Raw genomic sequence first — 14985 nt, forward strand, 5'->3', positions numbered from 1 at the left:
TGGAGATTTTTATTTCTGAAAATGGCAGAACAAAAAAACCAAAACCAAAACCAAAAAAACCAATCGTTGCATTTGTAGGCAATGTGCCTGGGGTGGGGTGTGGGAGTGAGGAGAGACCCATCAGGGCTAGAGGAGACAATGAGAGGGAATCAACTCTCCCATGGTTTCACTCCATCCAGCTCAATCTGGCCAGCAAAACTTTCCACTGATGGGCAATGAAGTGTCCAGTCTATCAAAAAATCATCGAGGATTGAACAACACAACTTTCTAATCCACATTGGCTATTGCACGACAACTCTGAAATGGGATTGTTCCATTTTTCAGTTGCAGACTTGATGGTGGGTTTGAATAAAGGGTTGTATACAGTTATTAAGTTATTAAGGGGAGTTGAATTATACATCGGTTTCACTCCTTCTCAAGTCTTTGACATCTATACCACATCGCTTCTTCAAATTAATTAATTAGAAATTCATATGTAAGAACTATATTAACATCATTTTCTTCCTACTGTCAATCCTTCTCACTTCCCCCTCACATCCACTGATGCGTCTCATATTCATGGTGTCATTTTCTTTAGTGTGTGTGTGTGTGTGTGTGTGTATAAATGAATACAACCTGCTGAGTTCATTTAGTATTGCCCATATGGATATAGGTTTAGGGCTGACTAGTTGGTATTGGATAACCGATTAGGGGCCTCATCCCTAGGGAAGACTAACTCTCCTCTTAGCAGTTGTTAATTACCTGTAACTTTTCATCTAGGGGTGAAGATATGTAAAATTTCCCTCATCCACGGCATGTCAACTGGTGTTGTCACTGTTCAAGCCTTATGTGGACAGTCATCTTACTGATATTTTGTAGATATAGCTTTCCTGTGACATACAGAAGACAGACACAATGTCAGCAAACTTCTTGGTTTCTGGCTCTTACAATCTTTTGACCCATTCTTTTGTGATGTTCACTGAGCCTTACGGGTGGGGTTATGTTGTGATGTTTCTGTTGGAACTGGCTGGACACCCCATAGTATCTTGATCCAATTTTTGATATCTTTAGATCACAAACTACTTCCTATAGTACTAAGAACAGTAAACAGGAGACATTTGATAGCTACCTACAACTTGAGTTATAAGAAAATGAACTCATAAGTTTAGTTCAACTGTTACAGATAGACACTGACGGAGTTGGTTTTAGCTGAACCAGCAGTCACCTTAGGGGAGGGGTATCAGAGTGCTGGGGCTATGATGTTATTTGTGAGCTGTGTGACTATGAGCATGTACAGACTTTCTGAGCCTCAGTCATTTTATCTATAAAATAGCAATATTCATACTGGTGTTGATCAAATGGAAATACCTATAAATAAAGTGAATGCATAGCAGTTACCCTAAAATGTGTTCTCAGAGCTGGAGACTTAGCATAGCCTTTCTGGACTCTACCTTCCAAGATTGTTATGTACACTTCCCCAACCCCCTCTTCTTTCTTTCTCCCCTACCTCCTCAGAGATTATAAATGCAGGCTGAATTCACCCTCAGACACATAAGAGACACGTGTGAGTAGGCCGAAAGACCTTTAAGAAAAGACCAATATTTGCATATCTATTATAACTACTCACTGTTGGACTTGTTTCATTACAGTTTCTATTTGGATAATATGTAAGGTCAATACTGTCACTGTTCTGGAAAATTCATCTTTTATTAAAGCAAAATGCACTGTATTTATAGAGATAACACCTTAAATGCTACGAGAGAAGGTACACCAATTACACCAGCTCCCTTGATGGGGAAGTCTACAAGTTCCGTGTTTTATAATACATTACAAGCCGAGGGATCTTTGGCTGTGCTGATACATCTCAAGTGTCATCCCTCTGCTGAACTTGTATATGCCTGATACCTTTTGTAGATCTGGGAACACTGAGCTATCCATAGCAAGTGTGGTGAGAGAAGAAGTAAGACAGCCCTCTGTTCCACATCCCTTCATCAGTTTCCTTTCAGGACATGGTGGCAGCTGTGTGAGCAGCATGCCTACCTCGCCATTAGACTCCAGGCCTCTATGTGGAAGGCACAGCACCTGGGAAGTACCAGGGGCTCAATGTGTATTTGCAGAATGAGTGAAAATGACTGCCTAACACGAGAGCATGGAAATTGCTCATTGAATTGTTTCCCTCTCAGGAAATGGAAATGACATAGTTAAAAAATAAATAAAGGCATAGACTTTATGCCAGGAAATCTTGAATTCAGATCCTGGTTTTATTACTTACTGAACGTGTGACAATTTGCTTAGTGATGGGAACTTTAGTTTCTTCTTCTTCTTCTTTTTTTTTTTATTAAAGCTGGGAAATACTTGTGATAATTATCTTTTTACAGTTCTTGGCACATAAAGATAAACTGCATTATAATTCCATTTCCTTCACTTAGTCCTTTTGGATTAAGGCGAGACACCAAAGAGTTGTTAGGTTTTCCTGCTTGCATTCCATTCTGTCCATGTTAAATCTGGTTAAAATGAAGGTAATCTTTTTGAGTATGTGGGCTCTTTTTTTTTTTTTTTTTTAATGCTTTGGCTCTTTTTTTCTTCCTCATTCCTTAGTCAGTAATTTCAAACTCAATAAACAATGTATTGCATTGTCCTTTTGGTATGGGGAGAGCTGAGGTTCCTTGGGCAGGGTTTTACAGACTAGAGGAGTCTGTAATGCACTCATGTCACGATAGCAGGGCTCTGGTTGTTTTTAATGTGTCAGAAAGCCAAAGGGAAAAGAGATACCTGTTTTTAGGTTTTGTGTGCTAACTCAAATGTCAAATCTATGTGTGTATGGCTGGAACACAGTGAGCTGAAAATAGTAACCCTGATTATCTCGTGGTGATCAAAATGTTGATGAATGTTTTAGAACAATAGAAATATAATTTAATGCAGCGTAATAATGCATTGTATTGGATAATCTGTGTATTTCAAAGCATAGAATTTATTATAGGAGTAAATATAGAGAAGGGCTTTGGGAGAGAGAGGAATTGGGGTTCTTGGGTGTAAGGTTTAATTTGCAACATTGTATAACTCTAGACAGTGGTGATTACATAGATGTCTCAGTCTGTTTGGTTAAAGAGACTGTGTGGCTCACAAACATGAAACATACCTTACCCAGATTGCAAAGGCTGGCACTGGCAGATTCAGCGTCTGATGAGGGCCCGATTCACAGTTTGTATGTGGCTGCAGTTTTGCTGTGCAAACCACCTGGCAGAAAGGGATAAGGGCTCTCTGGGAGCTCTTCGGTGAGGGAGTAATCCTACTGAAGAGGACTCCACTCCCATGACCTAATCTCCTCTCAGCTCCACTGTCCCATACTATTATCTGGGGAGTGGGATCTCAGTGTAAGATTCTTTGGGAATGCAAACATCACAAACTATGGTGTGAATGGTGGTGAACTGGGTGGTGTGTTGGTCTTAGCTAGACACACTTTAGAAGGAAAAAAAAATATTGGAGAGTTAGACCCAATACACATTGCCTATTGCCCTTGATCAAATCTGTGAACTATACATTCCTAAGTGGTAGCCCTTTCTTAGATATGTGCCTGATGTCTGTTTACTTAGAGTTGAAGTGAATTGGTGGTTGCCTAATACCACTTCTTTATCAGCGTTTTTCAATATTTAGTGTTCTTGCACTGCTGGTGCTCACTGGAGGGCTGAGTTGTAGATGCAATTCAAGTACAGGACGCGAAGGAGACACTGACACACGCACTTGAATCTCAAGCCCTTTGCATCACGTGCACAGCATAGATGAGCTTTGTGGGATGAAGAGTCAGTTCCAGGCATAAGGAGAAAGCTGGGGATTTGTAGAGAGGAACTCAGTTCAGTGCTTCTTGTTTTCACCTATAGATGATTTCCTCCAAACCCGAGATGGGACAGATGGAAGCATGTCTGAAATACGACCCAAGGGTGGGCCAGCCATACAGCTTCCCTTCAAGTGGATGGAGCGTTTAGAGCAGTAAAGTTGAGGGGAGAAAGAGAAGAAGCTTCTCATTCGCCCAGAGCCGTTCAGTCATTCAGTTCTACCTTTCACTCGTGTGCTCACCATGTTCCACCCTGGGAAACTGTTAGACCCATTGACCCAGTCACCTTCCCTGAAAGGATACTTCATTTAGCATGGTTCTAGCTGTCCTAATCAACAGCTGGTTTTCAAGTCTGTCTCTCTCACCCCAGAGATCAAAAGTGACCTTCTTAGAGAAATCCTAGCAGATAAAAGACATTCTCATTTGTCACATTCTCAGTGATGTTCCGACCCTCTGGTGATGATTTGTCACATTTTATAGAGTGGTGGGATCTTCCTGATTCCCCTCCAAGGAGTGTGTGATGGTCCTTGGCTTGCCCATAAGGGAATTAATACTCTGAGGGTTGAACTTATTCTAGGTCCCCCTCTAATCTTCCTTTATCTAGGGCCCAGATACAACACAGCATGTTAAAGTATGTTCTCCCCTGTCTCTTTATACCTTATTCCCTTACACTGATCATCAGTATATAAAACAGGAAGGTCTTGAATTCTAGGGTCATACTGTCACAGGGTCTCATGGATGAGAACCAGGAGGCCAAGAGATATAGGAGTCTAGAGAATACTTCTTATCTTTCTGGCTGTTTCTTTCTTTTCTTTCTTTTGCTCTCTGACCTCAAACTTGAAGCGATGCCCCTGTATCAGCCTCCAAAGTGCTCTGGTTATAGGTGTGGTCACCAGGCTAGGCTTCTGTTTCTTTCCTGTGACTGATAGCAGAGGCCAAAGTTATGCATGGGTTTGTGCCTATGGTGTGAGGCCATTTCTTTAAATGGATGTTTGTCCTCTACAAGGGCAGGTGGTGAGCTAGACAAGACTCAAATACCACAGCCTATAGTGGGGGCTGACTCTTTTCCCCACTGGACACTGGCTCAAACCCAGGGGCCCACATCCTGGGAGGTTGGGAATGGGATTCAAATGCTGGCACTGGAGCAGCGATTCAGGCACTAAAGAAAAGGCTTGGGGACCAGCTCACTAAACTAAGGAGAAAGCAGAGGCCCTGGGTGGTGAGCATCCCAGAAACCAGACATTCTGCCAAGTCTAAGATCAAGGCCTGAGCACAGCCAACATCCTAATGTCACATGTTGGTAAGCAAGTTGGCTTCCCAAATTTCTACTAAAGAGAGGCAGGGCAGATTTTTAGTGTGGGACTACATGTGGAGGCAAGCAGCCAGGTACTGCCCTCACTTAGAGCCCTCTCCCGCCATTACCTTTCCCATGACATCTCCCCAGATGGACTACTGTCCCAGCATTCCACTCTCCCTAATGGTACCTGGGCCATCTCAATCAGGGTCACACCTTTCTGCTGTGTTTGCCAAGTCTTCCACTATTCATTTCAATTCTGACTCTGAAAGCCCTTCGGAGGGGCATGCTGAAGACATACGTCATTTATTCGCTCCAGTTTAAGGTTTTGTGTGCCAAAAATATTCCAACATGTGTAAGGAAAGTGTCATTGTACAGGGAAGAAAAATCACCACAAACTGCACCCAGAATAGTGGATTATTGAATCCCCATAACCCTGGTTTAAAGACAGAGAAATAGACAAAAAAAGAGAGAGGAGTGTGTTACCTGAGGCCTCAGAGCTAAGTCAAAGGCAGACCTAACCTTCAGTCTATTTAATCTTTATTTTTCTTTTAACTTTATTACTGCCTGCTTATAAAAAACAAATTTTAGCTTCAAACATATATGATTGGCCATCAACTAAAGAAAACTGAAACAAAATCAGCAGCTTTAAAAATAATGGCTATAATGGATTTCTCCAGCATCCAGGGACAGGTAACTTCATGTTGTCTAGTATCAAAGGGAGGCTCATGATTCAGTGTAAAAAGCATAGACTGATCTAGAAGTCAGGGTTTGGATTGAGTTCAGACACTCAACTTCCTTGTTAGTTTTGCAATCTTGAGTATATTAGTTAGCTTCTCCAAGACTCATTTAATTCAATGAATAGATACATAAACAACATTTTTCCTAAAGTTGATAGGAAGTGTTTGTCAGGCTTTGTTGGAGATAGAACACATGCTGGGTGATTAAAAAATATAATCTCTATAAGGATTAAATCACAACATGCAAGAAGGACCAATGGGGGAATGAATAAAGGTGAGGCATGCCAGGAGTAGCAGGTGAAGGAAGCCACTATCTGTCCTAGAGCTGGAGTGACTAAATGGAGGTAGTACTACAGAGTCCTGACTCAGAGCCTAGTGGGAACTGGAACCTTGGAGGATAGTCATGCCAGGGTACTTAGCTAGTACAACTGTGTCCTGGCCTTCTGGCGGTCTGGTATTATTATATTAATTAAAACTGCTCAGCCATTAGCTCAGGCTTACTACTCACTAGCTCTTACACTTAAACTCAGCCCATTTCTGTTATTCTGTATGTTGTCACGTGTTCCTTGGCTTTACTTGTGTGCTATTACATGCTGCTCCCTGGATGGAGGGCTGGTGTCTCCTCAGCCTTCCTTTGTCCCAGAATTCTCCTTGTCTACTTATCCTGCCTATACTGCCTGCCTGGCTACTGGCCAATCAGCTTTTTACTTATCAACCAATCAGAGCAACACATTCACAGCATATAGAGTGATATCACCCATCAAGCTAGGGCCTGGACTTACTGACAAAGCTGCCTATTAGGATCTCAGATCATGGTTTTAGAGGCTGACTATTGGAAGCTGGAGCCTTCAGGGGGATACAGCCAGTTCTGGAGAGTCTATGTAAAGCTACAGGAGCAAGAGAGAGGGAGACAGAGATGGAGAGAACACCAGCATCCTAGTACTGTACACAGAAATGATTCTTTCACCCCAGGTGTAATAATTACTAGGTTCTTAAACATTAGAGGATTGCCTTGCTGGCTTAGGATGTTTTGGGTCTGGTTGTAATAACCAAACAACAGGTTGATTGCCAGCCTCCCACAAAGATCAAGGTGACTGGAGCTGACTCCTATACTCACACACACCACTGTTACCATCATTCTCTGTTTTATAAAGTGCCTTTCCTGTCATGTGTTTAACACTCAAAACAATTCAAGGAGTCATAGCATGAAGTGAATCATAAAATCCAGGGATGGGAAGGTCAGGTATGTCACACAAAGTCAAGCAGCTAAGACATGGCAGAGTCAAAGGTAGTCTGAAATCTGACTCCAATTCGATTTGTTTTTCACCTGTAGGCATTCCTGCTCAGCTAACGTCCCCATGGGTTCCTGAGTTCAAATACATCATGCATGTCTTCCATCTTTTCCTTCTGTTAGGCAGTTTGTGTTATTCTCCCTCATTTCTAGTGGGGAAGATTGAGTCCAGTGTGGTTAAATAACTTTCCCTTTATCACATAAGCCCTGGTAATAGGGCTGGGTTGGTGACCCTGACGACCTCATGAACAGAGCTAATCAAGTCTGTGATCACTTCTCTGTACACGATAGACCTGGGACTTGCACATGTGTGGTGATGGGAATGAATCATTGCATTTCAAGGACTCTTCTCAAATCCCAAGTTTCTGAAGAAGGTTATCCAGAGAAACCCCATTTCTGTCTGTCTCCTGCCTCAAGTTACCATGTAAAAATATCGTTCGCAACAGTGGCTCCAACAGTATGAGACTAAATAAGTTGAACCCGACTGCCTTAAGTACCTCCAAAGATTGCCTTCCAGCTCTGAGTCTATAATGGAATAACAGACTAAAATCAACACTACCACAGAGCATGGCTGAAGCTTCAGAAGGGACTTTGTGGAGGACAGGGGGGGTCTTATGGTAACCGATAACAAGCATTTGCAAATGCAGTGGATGATGGTACAGCGGCCTCCGTTTCCCACTTCTAGCCAAGGAAACTGTTGATCAGGCTGTGTGGCTGCCTGCCCATTCATCTGCTGCAGAAACTGGATTTGGTGTCCTTATGTGCTGAACTCCCAGATTTATCATCTAGTTTGGCCTAATCAAAATGTTTTTCATTTTACCAGGATAGTGAATGGGGCCTAAGCCATGGTGGGCAGCCTATTACCTTCTCATTCCTGCACTGCCCCTGTGAAAAGAGCCATTTGCCATCTACAGCTTCATTCTAGCCAGACAGGCAATCTCTTATGTCCCTAGAAGCTGCTCTGGGCAGCTACAGAAATCTATGACATTGACCTGGGAGGAGGAGTGTGGTGATATTTTATTTGTGTGTTAATAAATAAAGTTTCCCTGGAGATCAGAGGTCAGAGCCAGTCATAAACAAAAGTCAGGTGGTGGTGGCACATGCCCTTAATCCGATCCTATGGCAGGCAGAGTCTCTGTGTGTTCAAGGACACAGCCAAGCATGGTGACACATGCTTTTAATCCCAGTACCAACCATAGAGACCTGGAGGTCTGTATAGACAGGTAGTGATGAGGAAGTGAGGTGGCTGGGCTAAGAGCCAATGAGGAGGTAGAACAACAAGGCAATAAAGGCACAGGTTAGACAGGAACAAGCTGGTTCTCTTGGAAAGCTATGGCAGCGTGGTGAGCTAAGGTTAGTTGGTGGCTCTCACTGTTTCTCTGATCTCTATGGCTTTCACCACTGTATTTGGCTCTGTGTTTCTTATTTAATAAGACTGTTTAGAAATTATTCTACAGAGAAGGGAGGAGGGCAGATTGCTAACCCTAGGAAGGCTAGGTCAGAGGTGAAGCTGGACACAGAGAAAAGGGATTTGTGAGCAGGATCCCCCCCCCTTGCGTGGTGAGTGGGATGGGGGAGGAGAGAGAATGGGGCAGGAGGGTCTCTCAAGAGTGATGGAGCGGGATGGGTCTATCTTAGGTCCCTCAGGTAAAGAGGGAGCAGGGAGGACATCGTGCTGCTGATTCATATGACAGGTGAGAGTTGAGCAGAACCCCAGTCAGATCTGCACTTTCTGCCAGGCTGCCAGAAGGAAGGTACCTGACAGCCCTGTTAGAGGAGAAGAAATGAAAGAAATTAAGCAGGGTTCTGTTAGGGGAACCCCTGAGACTGGTAATGGAGAACCCCTGCTGACTGCATTGCCAAGGGAGTCTTGTTTTCATGAGAAGCACACATAATGATGAAAACCCCCACTTTTGATTTTACAGATTCTGATTTGAACTACACTGGATGAAACGTTCCTGCGCGGCCCTTAGCATCCCAAAGCAGACATAATTCTCCTTCAAAGGATGTTATAGGTGGCCGGGGAGGGGCTGGCAGGCACAGGAGCCTGTTGACTGGCCCTGTTCAGTTGGGAAATAGGCTGCTGTTCCAAGTGGTGGCGCGATGGGACTTCCAAGCTGGGTGGAGATCTGGAGGAGTTTCATTCAAAGCTGACAGACGTTGCTGTTTGGGGTGATAGAAGGCCATGGAAAGCAATTTTAACGGGAAGTGACAAGATCAGAGCTGTGCTATGGAGACCATTCTTGGCAGCACAGTGGATTGTGAAGGGGCCACTAGCCTGCATTGATGAGCAAATGTACCTCATGGCTATTCAGCAGGGACGCCACAGCAATAACATGGGTATGAGGCTGGGGGACCCAACCAAACTGGGAAAGGGCAGGGCAGGAAGGGAGAGGAGGGTGGTAGATCATGTTTTTGTAGTTAATGCTCCTCTATTTATTCAACACTTTGTATATCACCTCACTGAACCCCTGTAACAATCCTGAAAGTTATTACTATATCGCTGTTCCAGATGAAAGACTTGGTCCTAACCCCTCAGTGTGACTTTAACCAACACACACAATTTTATCTTTCAGTGAATAAAAGAAAGTCCTTCCTTTTAGCCACTCAGTGCAGCCGCCCATTCAGTCCTCCTCTTCTTGTGATATGTCAGTGCTGACGTGTTTAATATTCTGAGGGAGAGATAATTCCTCCTCTACTCTTGGAGTGGTTCAAGATGGCGGGATGGTTGGGGATCATGCCATGTTATCTCTTACTGTGCCACTACAAATCCCCAATGCTCAGCCATGTTCCCTTTTTTGTTGTCACAGGGGTCACGTGGGTCATCTGCTTTGTGTCCAGAGGCTCCCTTATTTCCTTTTGAGTCACCCCAGTCCTCACCACACCTGTGTGAGCTGAGCAGCACTGTTGTTTTGGCAGTTCAAGATGGTGGAGCTCAGAAAGGTTAAGCAACTTGCCAAGAGTCACATTGCTAGGAAGTGGTGACTGAGGTTGGCTTCATCCCAAGTTTCATGAAAAGAGGTTCTCTTTCTTTTAAAACATCATTTTCCATTAGCCAGATGTTTCTGAGTGTCTACTTTCTGTGTGCTACACTGACAAGCACTAGGATTCCTCGACAGATAAGTGAGGTATCTGCGATGTCACTGAGAGGTGGATATGAAGGTAGAGGTAAGGCAGTTATGTTACTATTTCCTGTCTTTAGCAGTGGCTGGAACCCATGCGCCCTCAGCACTTGACAGTTCACAAAGCATTTTATACTTGTTATTGTCCTCTACCCAAAGACCTCTCTAGAAACCATATTTCCGGCAGCCACACTCAACTCTTCTGTTTGTCAGCAGTGAAACTTCCTTCACAGTGTCTTCTGTGCTGCATCCTGATGGTGAGCTCTTTCTCTAAGCCAGAGCTGCGTTTCCACTTCTCAGACTTGTGAGTTCCTGTGCCTTTCATTCTTTCATTTGGTGTGTTTCATATGGCTCTTGATAACATTCATCTGCATTTCAAAGTGTAAATCTAAAAAACTAGTGTAGGCCCTGCCATGCACAGAGGTATTCTTTGCTTTCCTTTTATCCATGTACCCATCCATTTGTCAATCCCCATTCATCTGTCCATCCATCCATCCCCATATACCCATCTATACATCTATCCCCATTCATCCATCCACCCATCCCCATCCACCCATCTCCATCCATCAGTCCATCCACCTGTCCATCAATCCATCCATCCATCCATCCACCCATCCCCATCCATCCATCCACCCACCCATCCATCCCCATATACCTATCTATCTATCCCCACCCATCTCTCATTCCCATCCATCCCCATATACCTATCTATCACCACCCATCCCTCATTCCCATCCATCTCCATCCATCCATTCATCCATCCATCCATCCATCCATCCATCTCCATCCATACACCCATCCCCATCTACCCATATCCATCCATCAATACATACATCCATCTCCATTCATCCATGGTATATTGAGAATACAGTAAGTATCAGACTATCAAAAATATTGACATTGCAAAGATTAAGACATATGTTCCTTCTTCTTACACTTATAGTTGAGGAAATAGAATATATATAAAAATAAAAAATAATTTTAGAGAATAGTAATTGCAATTAATAAAATAAAACCATAACTATAAATGCTGCTTTAATTTGAGTGGTCAAGGAAGGCCTTTTGAAGTCAGCAACATCTGAACTGCTATATGTACTTTGAAGATTTTGGAAAATAATCTTCTAGGTAGAGGGATGGCAATCACATAGGCAGTGTTCTGGCTTTTAACACTAGCATCTCACTGAACTGAGCTTTATGTTCTTTTTCCCGGTGTTCCCTTCTTCCTCCACCCCTCCCTCCTCCCATTCACTCCTATTTTACTTCTTTCTCTGCCTCCCTCCATCCCTTTCTTCTTATAGACAGGATGTCATATAGCTAATACTGGTCTCATGCTTGTCATTCTCTTATATCAACCTCCTGAGTACTAGAATTATAGGTCTATGTCACCACAACTGGCCACGATGTTCTTAATACAGGAACAATGAAGGAATTTTGGTGACTCAGTGTCTTAGTTAAGTTTCTATTGTTGTCATAAAACACCATGACCAAAAGGAAATAGGGAAGAAAAAGATTTATTTGGCTTACATGTTCCAGGTCACAGTCTATTGGGGGAAACCAAGAATTGAGGGAGGCAAGAATTGATACAGAAGCCATGAAGGAACATTGATCACTGGCTTGCTCCTCCTGGCTTGCTTAGTTTGTTTTCTTATATGCCCCAGGACCACCTACATAGGGATGATACCACTCACACTGGGATAGCCCTTATATATCAATCATCAATCAGGAAAATGCCCCATAGGTTTTCCCACAGGCTAACATTGTGGGAGCATTTACTTAGTTGAGGTGCCCTCTTCCCAAATGAACCTAGCCTGTGTGAAGTTAAAACAAAATATTACATTCAGTTTCATTTCTGGATAAGATAATAAAAGACCCGAATGCGCAGAGGCTTTTCTCACAGACACCAGAGATGGTTAGGAGAGATCACATGAATGGCCTAAAGGAATGGTCATCAGAAAAGAAGACTGGATTCTGGTGAACTCTATAGGGACTTTTTTTCTGAATATACACAACTCACTTTCCCATGCAGTTTAGTGATCTCAAAGATACTCTGTAGTTATGGAATTTTAGAGTGAACAGAAGTCCAATATGAGAAACAGTGCTAACATTTACTCAGGGTTTATATTTTGTCACATATTTGTCATATTTTCTAACAGCTTTACATGCAATGCCATTTCTAACTTCAAAATAAATTAGTAACGAGCTCCCCTAAGTACTATGATTATTTAAATGTTAAGACAAAGAAGGTAAGACCCATTGTAGCTTGCCCAAGTTCCTCAGCCAGGAAGTGGCAAAGCTCAGTTCATATCCATATCATCTGGTTCCAGAGACTTAACTTTTCAGCCTTCCCTTAAGAGACCAAGTATCCTGGTTGAAGCTGAAGTAAGGATAAAGGCCTTATCCCCCTTACCAGAGTTTTGTGGCCTCAAGATTTATGAGGTACAATCTGAAAGCCTGAGGGTTGATGAGGAAATGTAAGAGTTCTCCTCTCTTATCTGTTTGGTCCAGAGGAAACAAGTCTCAGCTGCTGTGGGATGTTAATGTATGTCCTGTGGGAGCCCTTCTTGGGTTCCTTGTGGCGTTGCCCAGCAGGTTTGCATAGAGGATGATTAGGACCATGGGCCTGAGTGCAGGTGTTTGAGATGGTCTGCACTTGGCTGTATTGGGGGATGGTCTGTATGTCAAGTTGCTCTGATTGGTCAATAAATAAAACCTGATTGGTCGTGGCTAGGCAGGAAGTATAGGCGGGACTAACAGAGGAGAAATAAAAGAACAGGAAGGCAGAAGGAGATGCTGCCAGCCACTGCCAGGACAAGCAGCATGTGAAGATGCTGGTAAGCCACGAGTCACGTGGCAAGGTATAGATTTGTGGAAATGCGTTACTTTAGGATATAAGAACAGTTGACGGGAGGCCTGCCACGGCCATACAGTTTGTAAGCAATATAAGTCTCTGTGTTTACTTGGTTGGGTCTGAGCGGCTGTGGGACTGGCGGGTGACAGAGATTTGTCCTGACTGTGGGCAAGGCCGGAAAACTCTAGCTACACTCAGCCAACTTGCTAAAATGAGATTCTAGAACTATCTCTTACCATACATTATGAGTTTCTGGGCAAAGAATATAATTAGGAACAGGATACATATAATAACAAAGTACTATCAACTGGTGGAGTCCGTCTACTCTGGTACCATTGAGGTCATCAGGAGGGAATTGAAGTTTTGTGGGCAGACCTTGGAAAGAAAAGGTTGGCATGGGGATCAGTGCCACCTGGACCCTCCTCAAACAACCCCCACTAGGATCTTTCATAGACGCAGTTCTCACCCCCTGGTTTTCCAAATCAACACTGCAATACTGGTGGATGTGGGTCTTCCTTCCCAGGTTGGGTATAGGGAGAACAAGCTTCTCTTACTTCCAATGAAGTGAGTTTGTTGAGGAGCATCATCCAGGGATGATGGGTTCTGAAGTCAGCCAGAACAGGCTTAAAAAGCTACCTCTCTCCCATAGCCTCTGCCTCAAGGGATTTGTAATCTTTTTAGTCCCTAGTTTTTTCTTCATGAGAGCAAGGTATTAATTTCCTTAACTCATAATATCATTAAAAATAGTTGAAATTTAAGAGTGATTACATGTGTATAAAGCACTTAACATATTGTCTGAGAGTTGATCAGTGCTCAGTAAATAGTCTTTGTTTTAATGGGGTACACGTTAGACGTGAGGGGGAAATTATGCTTTCTTCACATAGACTTCCTTCAAAGTTTAACAGAAGCAGGAGCTCAGATGAGATTGGTTGACTCAACTTAAATTTTGTTTATTTGTTATTTTTTGTATTGTTTATTTGTTTTATTGTTTTTTTTTTTTGCTTTTGTTTTTTGAGACAGGGTTTCTCTGTGTAAGAGCCCTGGCTGTCCTGGAACTCACTCTGTAGACAAGGCTGGCCTTGAACTCTCAGAGATCCACCTGCCTCGGTTTCCCAAGTGCTGGAATTAAAGGTGTGTGCCATCACTGCCTGGCATCTTCTTAAAAATATGTTTTTAATAGTATTGATTGACATGAAGCAGACCAATGTGGAACATTCCAAGATGAATACAGTGTTATTCCAAGTACCCATCCACTGTTTTGGTTTGATTTCTGGTCCATCCATTTCTATTAACCCTTGGGTGTGCCTCTAGGGCAGTGAGATTGAAAGGGGATTAGAGCTCAAGTCAGGAAACCTAACAGAGGCTGTGAACTATGTTTGGGAAAGCCACACATTTATCCAGCTCATCACAGAAGCTCTAGGCATCATTTCTCCGCATCTGGAGAAATAGTTCTTTGGAACTAGAAGACACAGATGGTCACTTCTAAAGCCAAATACGTGTGGCTGGAGAGAGGGCTGTAGTGAAGAACAATGTCTGCTCTTCCAGAGGACCTGGGTTTAGTTCCCAGCACCCACATGGCAGCTCATAAATGCTTGTAATTCAGGGGATCTGATGCTTCCATCTAGCCTCTGTGGACACTGCATACATGTGATGCACAGACATACACACGGGCAAACATCCATAAACTAGTAAATAAAAATATTAAAACAGAACAACCATTAGATGATTCTTCTCACAAGGGCTGAAACAGCCTTGACCTCACCAGTAGCCTCCATCTTTTCAGTGATAGCTTTCATCACCCAAGCCTCAGATGTGACTTGGTGCTCCGGGAGCAAAAGTAAGGTGGACTGAGAAGTTGAGTAATGTTTCTAGAATCCTT

This window comes from Peromyscus maniculatus, chromosome 2 (assembly GCF_049852395.1).
Source record: "Peromyscus maniculatus bairdii isolate BWxNUB_F1_BW_parent chromosome 2, HU_Pman_BW_mat_3.1, whole genome shotgun sequence".
In the NCBI taxonomy this organism is placed as follows: Eukaryota; Metazoa; Chordata; class Mammalia; order Rodentia; family Cricetidae; genus Peromyscus; species Peromyscus maniculatus.